This window comes from Lonchura striata, chromosome 4A, assembly GCF_050655825.1.
Source record: "Lonchura striata isolate lonStrDom1 chromosome 4A, ASM5065582v1, whole genome shotgun sequence".
Lineage (NCBI taxonomy): Eukaryota > Metazoa > Chordata > Aves > Passeriformes > Estrildidae > Lonchura > Lonchura striata.
This window is the reverse complement of record NC_140742.1, coordinates 13,353,233-13,365,289: the sequence shown is the minus strand read 5'-3', so window position 1 is coordinate 13,365,289 and position 12,057 is coordinate 13,353,233. Positions and strand designations below refer to the sequence as shown.

The 12,057-nt window shown below is 38.6% G+C and overlaps 1 protein-coding gene across 6 annotated transcripts in view; it reads left to right on the top strand.

Moving 5' to 3' along the window:
• Positions 1-12,057, top strand: part of AFF2 (ALF transcription elongation factor 2) — a 350,216-nt gene that overhangs the window by 45,242 nt on the left and 292,917 nt on the right. The gene's annotated exons all lie outside the window — the stretch shown is intronic.

The following is a 12,057-nucleotide window of genomic DNA, read 5'->3' as shown; positions in this document are numbered from 1 at the left end:
TCAAGGGATTTAGCTGTACAAGCTTTTTCTTGTATTTGAAATGCAACTTTTTGATAGTAATAGGAAGCATGGATCAAAATGTATGATTCATCCTTCTTTGTACCCATGAAATCCTGTAACAATAGCCAAGCTAATTAATATAGTTAATTTGTTCATAATAACTGGTAGGAGAAAATCGACCACCCACAAACCAGAAATCCTACTTTTTAGAAAAAAAAAAAAGCCTTTTTTATGTGAATCCAGTTGGGGTTTTTTTTAAGACTGAATATTTAAATGGGAAAATACGTTCTTCCATAAAGTATAAAATTTCAGCAATTTTATGTCAGTACTGGCAGATTTTTTTTTAATTTAGAAAAGGATCATTTTTGCCAGTGGAGGAGGAAAATAGTTTTGCTTTAAGAAATAAATCTGAGCATCTCTTAATAAACACTAGCTTTACTGTGGTTTTTATCTGTATGTGCTTTCATAAAAGGTTCTTTTTAGTGCAATGCACATTTGCTTAAATCCTGCAATACCTTAATGCCTTTCATGCTAGTGCATCCCAAGGCACTTTACAATCTGTAAAGTTAACATTAGAAATGCAGCACATAAAATTCCCTAAGACAATTCTTTTTAAAATGCTGAATAAAACATCTTAACTGTTAAGTTTGGATTAAATGGCCCAGCAGTTGGTGCATTTTTTCTTTCAGTGGAAAATATGTTTGAAACAAATGACTGAAATGAATAAAGGCTCTGTAAATAATATGACTTCAAATGATATTCATGGAGGCCAAAATCTGCCATTCTGCAGGAGGAAGTCTAGACATGTACAAAGTTCAGCTCTGTTAATTAAGAGGGAGCAATACACTGCAGTGAGTCAGAGCAATTTTATAATCCAAATGCTGCTAAAAGGGACTCTTGTCAACCTCAAAATCTTACTTGCTTTGTAATCACTGGGTAGGGAGACTTGCTGGATGAGGAGATACATGTCTCTCTTAGGCTTGAATGCAGTCCAGCCCGGTAGTGACCAGATGCCATCTGATAACTGTTTGTTAGGCTATGCAAAATAATTGTAGTCTCCAAACAGTTCCCAATGTCAGCGTCAAGAAAAACCCACCCCCATGCTTGGCACTAATTATTGCCCTCGCTGGCAGCCCTGGCGAGAAGGCCAAGGCTTGACTGTTTCCCCTTTCAGTGCTTGCAGTGGTCCTGCTGAGAGTGTGTGTGTCTGGTTTGTGGTTAAACGGTGTTTGCTATGTTTTCTGCAGGGCTGCCAGCCCTCTGTCTTTTATAAGTACTGATTTTTATCATTATGAAAACAAGATCCTTCATAGTCTTCTCACTCCACCTTTAAGTCTGCTGCAACCTGATTTTTTTATATTGATGCATTTTTTTTAAAAGAAGAAAAACAAGCAGAAACAAAAAAAGAACAAACCAGCTAAACAAAACAAAAGCTGTGGTGGATATGAATTTGCTGTGCAGGATAAGATGAGGCCAGAAAGAATCAGTGCTTTTAAAATAATATTTTTTCCAAATGAAAATAAATAAAATAAAACACTGAAAAATAAAAACCAAGAATAACCTCCAGCTGATAGCAGTGGAATACATAAGAGAAAGAAAAAATCAGGATTATGCAGCCTCAGAAAGAGCCAACAGATGTTCAGGGCGGGTTAGAAAAACAACATGATCAACGGGACGAAAGCTGCGACAGATCTAAACAAAACCCCAAAATAGATGCAATTCTAGAATAAGCCTGGAAAAGAGAAATCATTATAGGCTTTCCTCAGCACAGGCACTGCTCTCTGATAAAACAAGATTGAAACTTCTCAAAAAGGAAATTTGTACTGATGTGGGTTTGCAACTCCATTGCTTGAGACTTCTTGCACACCTCTGCCAGCGGGTAAATTAGAAACAGGCTAAAAATGAGCAGTCTGTTATGAGGCAGCAGAGGTGCCTGAAGTAAGAACTAATTGCTGGCCATGTAACAGAATGGTGTGTTTTTTAGGAATGGGGAACGTAATTGCTGCATCACTTAAAATAATATTTTTCATTTTACTGAACAATTTCAGGTGGAAGCAAGTCCACACAGACCATGTAGTTTTACAGGGTGGCCTCTTGCCCTTGGTGCAGAAAGGTGTGTTCCCAAAGTGAAGGAAATGGGAAATGCAGGTACAACCAGGTATGTGTGATGAAGAATGATGATGAAGATGCCTTGCTGGTGTAGGATTCTACTGGGGAGCCAAATGTGGGTGGAGATGGAGCAGCTCTTTTTCAGGAAACCTGTGTCTTTGGGGGCTATTCTGCTGCCTATTCTGAAGTGAGCCCACAGTTGCTGGAGCCAGCCCAGGCTTCCTGCCTGTGACTGTGAAATGCTATTTTGAAAAGACAAGTGTGTATGGATCCAGTTAAGTTGTCTGAGCTTTAGTAAGAAAGAATATTGCTCTATCTTTATCACAACATTGGAGAAGCACCAGAACGAAATATGTTGCAGGAAGGACGTGATTTGGATGCCTGTGTGTGGACAGTCCCCGTGGCACGGGTACCATGTCAGGTGAGGCTGCCCAGGCTCACACCAGCCTTCCCTGGGCACCAGGAAACCCTCTTGAAATGCTAATTGTTGAATCTACATTAATTTGTATAAATTATGCAAATCAGCAGTTGTGCACCGCTGTGGTTTAGGTGGTTCTCATGCTGTACGTACAACTTCACGTTGGGCTGACACAGGTTTTATTCCCTGCAATAGATGGTTTTGCTGTAGGGGGTTTGGAAGGCAGCTGTTGTTGGGTGTTGGTGCCCTGGTGTGTAGACCAGTGTCCCTAGGTGCCCTCCTTGTCCAGCCTCTGCCTGCTGTAGCACGAAGAGAGGAGCTGAACTCAGGGAATATGTTTCCAGAAGGAATCCAGCTCTGGCTTCTCACATGAAAAGGTTAAAGACTTTGACATGAGATAATTATAAAAGGAAAATGAATCTTTTCTTGGATCAAAAATTATTGTGTAAAAGAGTGTGTAAATTATGGTGTGCAAGTTAAATAATGGCTTTTATACTGAAATCTGGAATTACTGTGATGAAGGAGATGGTGTCAAACTGTGGTAATTTATTTCATTTTGATTTCTCAGATCTGCAATGAATTTAGGAAATTCAAATTTATAGCAAGAGGGTCTCTGTAAGAATTTCTCTGCAAGAATGAGGATACTTTATGTTACTTCAATAGAGGTCATATTCATACCATTATTCTAGCTGGTACTTCCAGTTAGAAAGTTCCCATGTATGATTTGTTCCACTGGCTCCTGGAGGTGAATTTTTCAAACTTTAAATGTTACTACCTCATTTAACTTATATCACTGCTCTTCAGTGTTTGAACAGGGATATGGTGATGAGCATAATGCAGTATTTTGGTAATGAACCATAAAACCTTCCAAGCAATATTTACTCTTTTTTTTTCTTTTTTTGTAGAAGGTTTGGGATTTGATAAATTTCTTTCCAAGCCGTGCATAAATGTAGTTTTTGTTACTGCACTAGAGTGCTAAGAGCGCAGTTTGAAGTTTCTCTGGGCAAAAATTGAAGTTCTCAAGATATTAAGTCGGATGAAATACAAAAGCTCGATTTTATTCCCAGTGGAGGATGGCTATGAAATGGTCATAAGGAAAATTCACCTGTGAATCCCAACACTTCATACAGAAAAGGACTGTTGATGCTGCAGAGCACATAGTGTGCCTTGTGCTAAATCAAAACCTAGGGTGCAGTCTTTCTGTGTTTGTTTAAAGAAAGAAATGAGCAGGCTATATATCTGCTGTATCTAAACTGTGCTCTCTTGTAAACAGAATGGCTATTTTTGAACCCTGAGCAGGATGTTTCTGGTGCAGGGATAATGCAGATGGATCCTTGCGTGCACACAGGCTCACTCCGTGTTTATCACTCAGCGAAGGGGCTGTGCTGTCGTTCATTTAACTGGCAATTCTTTTGTGGTGTCAGTATCATTTCCTAGCAAAATTGGCTAAAGGAATTGTTTCAAACACAATAGATGTTTTGAACTGGCCTAATTACTTACTCAACAGCCAATAACTTTGGGAATTGTTTTCTGTGTGAATTCTAGATACAAATTGGGATATCGTTCCATTTGTTTAAAAAAGATTAAGCCAATAGGAGAAAAAAGGATCTTTACCCATTTTCACTGAGCAGTGAAGTTTGAATATACAGCTTGCAATTGAAACTATTTTTTTCCCAAAGCCTTTGAGGGCTGTTTCTCAGTCTAGTGTAAACAATTTATTGTTAAAGTCCTAGAATATTTGCATTTTAATTAAAGACAATTTTAATTAAATACAAAACTTTAATCAGAAAAGCAGAGTTTAGGCAGATAGTGTACTTGCATGCTAAGCAAGCTTACTCTGAGGGGACCTCTACTCTGTGTAAAACTGGTTTCTGTGGTAGTTTAAGCAGGAAAGTTGTAAATGCATCTTCCTTGCCTAACTTACCTACAAATTGTAATCTCCTTCCTGCATCTTTTAACTGCAGTAAATATTCTTCCTAGAGGCAATTAAATGAAAGATGGGGTGATGCAGAAATCTTAAAGGGGCAATGACCAGGAAAAAGTTAACTTGGAACTCCTAAGGATGTCTGTAAAAGTAGATGTTAAAATTACTGTTGCATATTTTGAATATTCTGCATCAATTATGTGTTCAAATTATTTTTTTTTTATTTAAAGCATAGGCAATTCTGTGTCCATTTGATGTTAGATAATAAATGTGGTATCTGGAGTGTCTGGGCCTGGTAATGTTATAATGCTGATGCTAGAACAGCATCTGGAGTTTATACCCATCAATTTTGTCCTGTTCTCTGTGCCCAGTCATAGAACTAATTAGGTCCCTAACATGTATTAGAGAAAGTTGCAGCCTGCTGTGATGTAGTGAAGTAAATTTTGAGGTCGGACTGGCAAATGCATTTTTGGAGTTTTCCTCCTTTATTCTGATGGGAATTTTCCCTAGGCCAAGGTGGCACAACTGGACAGTGAGAGTAAATCCTTCCCCAGTGAGCTGTGAAACGGATCTGAGATTCACCCTGAGAAGTTTGGGGTTGTGGTCATTTTATGAGTTGGTTTTTATATGTAAGGTTTTAGTATCCTCAGGCAGACAAGAAGTAGGTGATTTTCTGTACCCCTCCTACCTGTATGTCGGAATTCACTTAATTCTTTGTACAGTAATGACTAAGAACTGAAATGATAGAGGATATTTCATGTTTACCCATAGCTACTTATTTTGAAAGCAGTTCTTCTCATTAAAGTCTGATCATTAAAAAACTGCTTGTAAAAAAAAAAAAAATTAGAATGCAGATGTCACTCAAGGTCTGTTTAGGACTGAGACTTCTCTTGTGATTTAGTATAATATTGGCATAGTGTTTTAATTCAAAATGGATATATAGTGTGTATACAGAAATATTTTCTCTTAGGCCCACAGTTACTTGCGGTAATGGCAAAGCAGTTAATATATTACCTTTACTAACAGGAAAAGTGGTGCATATAAATATTTTCAGTCAATAATGTATTTTTAAAAGGGTTTCTCAGTGAGATCAGATTTATGTTGTCAGAAAAATTTATTCCGCTGACAAGTGCGGATACCCGGCACGTCATGTGTACTGAGATTTACAAAGCAGTTTCTTCCTGGACGTCAGTTGGATGTGGTTATGGCAGGATTATGTAGAGAATTGGGGAATCAGTCCAGGAATCCTTTTGTGCAAAATCCTGCCTTAGATTGGTATGATCCAATAAAGCTCTGCCTCTGCATGTCCGTAGCAGTTTTTGTAGCGTTAGATACTCGGGTCAAGAAGGGGCAGAGCGCTGGAGTCAGGATCTGTGCTGTGGATCTGAGAACAGAGTCTTGCCTGAAGCATTTGAGATTTTCCTGATATATTAAACGGGCCATTTTCCTTCGCCTGTTACTTATGTGTTGCTGCCAGCTGCAGTTCAGCAAGGTAGAAGTTGGAGCTTGCTCCTTTGGGTTCCACAGATAAAAAGTAGAGAATAATAGCATTGTGCATTAGATTTTGCCAAGTGTGCACGTTTCAACCACTGTCGTTAAAAAGCCTGCATATTATTTGTTGTACAAAATATGTATATAATGAGAAAAATACTCTTGAGCAGAGATTTCATGTTGCACAGAGTAGCCAAACCGTATAATGAGTAAAAAAAATCCACAGTGCAGCTTAAATCCATTTAAAACTAATGATCACAAAATAATTTAAATTCAACTACTTGGAAAATTAAAAACCTTCAACATATTTTTGAAAAATCATAATTCCTGTTTGTTTTTATGGTGCTAATACCAGTTTGTGCACTTGTTGCATCGGGCTTGATATATTTTGATGGAGCTATATTCAGTTACACTGACTTTTTTCCAAACAAATTTTAATTGGTTGAATGGAATCTCTTCTCCCAAGGTAGAGGTAGCTAAAGCCAAGAAGGTTTTTAGCTGCCTAATTAGTTTGGTTTGTGAAGTGATTTGGTAGAGGGGATGTAATGAAAAATGTGATATATCTGTGGTGACTTTGAGGTAACCCATCAGTTTTATCAAATAAAGAGCCAGAATTTTGTTGGGTTTTTTGATGTATAGGTGTAAAGTAAGCACTTTTTTTTCCTCTTCATTTTATGTCCATTTTGAGTAATTCTACTTATCTAATCAGCATAAAATGTGCGCTGCAGTTAAATAGCACTGCATGATTATACCTGATGATATAGCTCTTTTTTAAAGGAAAAAAAAATCTAATAACAGGATTCCGTATTGATTGTGCTGCTAATTCTGCCTTGCAGCCCAGACTGGCAGAAGGCAGGTAGCTGAATTGTATTTAACGGTTTTATTGTGATGTGACTAAGATGGATGTGACATGGTCCTCTATTATTCGTTTGAGAGTGTGGACACTAATGAAGCCATTAGCTGAGCTAAGGCAAGTGAAGAAAATAGGGAAATTACCATTATTCTGAAGCCATTAAGTTGTAATCTGCCACTTTCTCTCCTTACTCAAAAAGGCATCTTCTTTTTAAGGCCTCCCTGACTGTCCTTTAAAGATTCATTAATTCATTAACTTTCCAAAGGAGATGGAGGAAACACAATTGAAATTTTAATCAGCTCAGTGTGTCATATTATTAACATTTTGAGTGTATCTGTATTCACTGTTGCACCACATCAGGTTAAGGTTAAATAAACTACATTACAGCAAATAATGTTCTGTTTCATACTGTAAAACATAAAATGTTGAAGGCAGAAATTGGTTTCATGGTTAAATTAAATTACAATACAGAGCTCATATTATAAATATTGTCATTCAAATGTATGTTCTTTGGAGGAAATGCAATGCTATCTCCATGTTATTAACATTATTATTTTCAAAATATTCACGATTAGTCTAGTCTGCGTGAAAGATTATATAAAGCACTAAAAAAATTTATTTTATACATGTCTGCTTTTGCTATGTTCACACTTATGATCAATGCTTTTATTTTATCTTTTATAAAGTGAGTGACTTATTTTAATGTCTATCTACAAATGGGTCATTCAGATATTAAATACAATTACAACTGCAAATTTTTCTGTTCCTTATTACTTTCATTTAGATGCTGTGTAGTACTATTTTTATCTGTCCCTACTTTATTATTAAATGAAGTTTCCTTTTGCCTCAGTTGTACTGGAATGTCCTGGAGCACAGTGAGCAGCTTCTTGTCTGTGCTGTTGGACCCGATTGAGAGGCAGCTGAAAATCCATGAATGCTCTTTCATAAAAATTAAAATGCCCCAAATGTACAGAGGGAATGAGTGCCAGTCTGAGTATGGGATCACTCCATTTGAGTCCAGATAACAAACAATAACTTTTTTTTTTTTTTTAGCAGGAGGAAGCCTGTTTTCTTTTGGGTTTTTTAGTAGTGTTTTTATTTATGCCTCAATGTAAAGAAGCCTGAGGTACAGAGACTTTCTGGGAGATGTGTATTTTAAGGGCTTGAAACCCTTTGCAGGGCTAGGACTCACACGTGCACAAGGGTAGGGTGGAAAAAAAAGTGTGGGAGCAATAATCAGGGATGCCACAGCCTGCAGGTTGGAGGTAAGATGAGGCATGAAGACAAAGGGAAGGTACTGGAGGCCTGAATGTGCTGTTACTTCTGTGAACTTGAAGTTCCTTTCCGGTCCAGCAAATTTCTTCCTCTTCTTCCTCTAAGTTTATGTTTAGAAACACTTTCCATTTGGTTTTGTACTGTTTTGCCCTTGTGCTGTATCACAGACTTTTAAGCACTGATATAACAAAGCCTGCAAGCTTGATGTTAGTATTTATGCTAGGCAGGCAAGCCTGGTATAAATCTGAGGTGTTTTTCTTTCTATTCTTTTTTTTTTCCTAGCTGTGATAGTGTCAGTTTGATATATCACCTTTCATGTTGTGTTTGTACTTGAGGTCAGGAAACTTCTGAGTTGTGCCTATCATCAGCATTGTAAATACAAAGTAGCCTTTGGCACCTTAGTGTGGTGCCTTGCAGTGGATTTGTCAAAACAAACCAAAATCCCCTCTTTTGTTTTCCCCTGGAGTCAATTACACTCAGGATGAAGCGGTTAGTGACACCAAGGATAGCAGCTGAAGCATTGCAGGCTAACCTGCTTATCAGAAGTGCTGGCATTGGTATTTTCTAGTATCACTGGCCAGCTTTACTCGTCCATTGAGAGCCTCTGCTTTCAGCAGGACTTGCAAAACTCATTAAAACTTCTTTGCAGATTCTTGAGCTTCAAGAAAGTACCCACCTAAATAAACTGATTCTGCTGTGTCAGTGCTGGCAGTTCCTGGGGCCCCTTTGGTCAGGGGGGTGAGTGGTTGGTAGTGCCCTCCAGCCCTGTGCTGCATGTCCTGCTCCAGGGACATGGGGAGGCATGTGCCAGCCCCATGCCATTCCCTGCCCCATAGCCCTGGGGACATGCTGCACTGTCATCTGGGACACACTGTCCAGAAACAGCCCCTGAGTGTGTGCTAGGGATGGTTCTTGAGCTTTAGAGATCTCATACATAGCTCTGTAAATGTGTGCACACACCTTTGTAGCTGCTGGGATTGTTTGTGTGCTGTATGCCAATATCCATATATGCACTGTGTATACATGTGCATGATATAGGGCATGTGTTTAACTTATTTTACCATCTATGTACACCTCTGTGTTCTTATGGTGATGCTTTGTGGTTTCACACAATGGAATTGCAGCTGGTTTCTCCACACAACTGGAAAATGGGCTGGTGATCTGTGGTTTCCCAAGCTGCATTACATCCATGGCATAGTAATTTAGCAGCAGTTGCTTTTCTGTGTCTTGGATTTCAAAATGCCCTCTCCTAAGCATAAGTATCTATAACTCTGTAACATGAAATAGTGTAAGTAGACCTATTTCTGAACAAAGCTTTTGCTATTGTGCAGGAAAAGTTTGTTTTCACTCCCTTCTGAGGTAGGTCAGCCCATTAATTTTGTTGCAGCTGCAGTGGCATAGGAAATGTGGCTCAGGTGTTCCCATATTGCTGTTGTATGTCAGATACAGACTGGCTTTTCTGAGTAGAATTAGATTTTAGCTATGTTCTAAGGAAAAAATATCCAATAGAGAAAAATTAGCTACATGCCTCCAAAGCAGGAGACTGTACATCATGTGTTCTTCTGTTGAACGTAAGTGGATGTTCATCAAACATCAGTAGGTTAAAAAAACTGCTGTTGGCTTGAGATGGAATTTCCAGATCTATCTGCTGACATGTAAGGTTTGGGACCCGGTCACATCTGCTGTGACATGCTTTGTGTTAACGGAGCTTTTCCCATCTCCTATAGCTGGCTGGAGATTTACATAATATATTCAAGTACAGTAAAAGGTTCAGACATCCTGGCCAACAAACAAAACATGCTCTATGCTTAATACTGCCTCAAATTTCTCATAACTGGTCTGTGATTATTCCAGTCACAAATCACCCCGGACAGCCTTGAGATAGAATTTTTCATACAGTTATGAGTTCTTCTGTAAATAAAGCAAATCCTCAGGAGTGAGTGTGAGGAATGGTTGATCCTGAAAAATGAGGAATAGGAGTGTGTTTTGAAGCTGGGTGAAATAATCCACATGTTGCAATTTATTTATTTACATCCATTACTCTGCACTTCTCCAAGCACTGAAACTCGACCAGAACACAAGAACTTATTGCAGATCTGCAAAGTCCTGCACAGTGGGGACTGTTCTTAGTTATTGCTATCAGCAGCAATAAATGTAGTAAACATAAACCTCTCACGACAGCCTAATACATTCCTCAATTTGTGACTTCTCCAGCAGCCAGAAAAGAGATGAACTCTGCAGTGGGCCTGAAAAGGGGTTATCAGCAAACTCTGGGTCTGCAGACTTGAGGAAAAGATCAGGTTTCAGTGTCCACATTCTTTGTTGAAAATTCTGTCATCGGGATCTCTGGTTTTTGGGGGACTGGGGTCATAATTGTTGCTGTGTTCCATATGAGGAACAGGACTGACAACATCCAAACAAGCAGAACTGTTAGGAGCTAAATGCAGTGTCTAGAAGCTTATAACAAAACTAGCCAGCCACCTATACAGACTTTTGAGCATCAGTGGTACTTCAGAAATAGCTAATCCCAAAAGTGAAACACCAGTATCCTGTTTTGAGGTGGAAACCACAATGCATGGCTGCAGCTGAGAACATCTGTGACAGCTTTCCTGAGTCTTTCCAAAGATCCTTAGGAAAGCTCATACCCTGTATGTCTTCAAATGGTGCTTCCCTGTTGACCCCAGCATTCCTAACTGTGCTTCAACATCCCTTGATAAAAGGGAGATTCTGGGGTTTGGTTTTCTTCCCTCTTCCCTTAAGGACATTTGAGCAGGGATCTCAGTGCTGTGCCCAGAGTCCCCTGAATATACTGGAGTTATGAACTGCCCTCCTTGTGAACTTGGTTTGAGATGGAAATGTGTGTGAATAAACAATGTGTATGATTCAATTCTCCCTCTCGTGGTCAGATGGGGCCCTTCTCTCAGTCTTCAAGCACAAACACATTAGATGTGTCTGTTGGATGTAACTTGCATCTTTTGGAAGCCTCCCATGGTCGTAGTACAATCAGGATTTAGTGGGGAAGTTACTGATGGCTCTTGAAATACATATATTGACTTTTTGCCACACCATGAGTGGACAGATTGGAGATGTGAACCGAACTGCGACATTCTGTGGAATTGTATTAACCTCTCCTGTACACACCTCCACTAAGTGTTTCTAATTTGTCTCTGTTTAGGTGTTAAAGTGCTTCTGAAACATAGCTCAGTTTATCATCCTCCTGGCACTCCTGTTGACTCCAGTGGGTGATACAGTGTGAGCTCTGTTGCTTTTCAAGGATGCTGCAGTGTCGTTGACTTTGACAGGAGCACTCCTCTAAAAAAATGAGAGGAGGATTTGCCTCTCTGTTGTAAATCCCACTGTTTGGTAAGAAAAGTCCTGAGGATTTTGTTCAATGATATTTAAGTCTCCCCAGAAGGAACAAAACCCTACTTTAAAAAAAAATAAACAATCCTTCACAAATGTACAGGATTAAGCATTCCAAAAATCAATTTTTAATTATTGTTTAATTGATTTCAGATATAAAAAAGAAACAGAAAATAAGAAAAAATGTAAATATATTCTTTACACAGGGCTTAACAGCCATTTTCTGTCAATGTAGATGTTAGAACAATACCAAATTCTGTCATGAACAAAGCCCCTGTACACCAGCATGCCTTTTGTTCAGTTTTATCACTGAAGAGCAGGAGTTTCACAGTATTAGTTTTTGCGATTTATGTCACAAATATTTTCTGTCTCATGCATCATTTTTAAGTACTGTTTACATTTATTTTCATCCACTAGCATGGGAAAATAATTGCCACTCTTTAGAACTCCTGTTAAACTTTTGAAGCAATAAGTTTAATTGTTTATTATATATTTCTAAGTAGTTGGTTTCCTCTAAGAATTAGCTAAAGATTTTCCTTGCACAGATCTTGACTCAAAGATTGTCCTTTAGCTAGAAAATATTGATTAGCTTTTGTTTGGCCCCTGTGGAGAACACCTTATCTC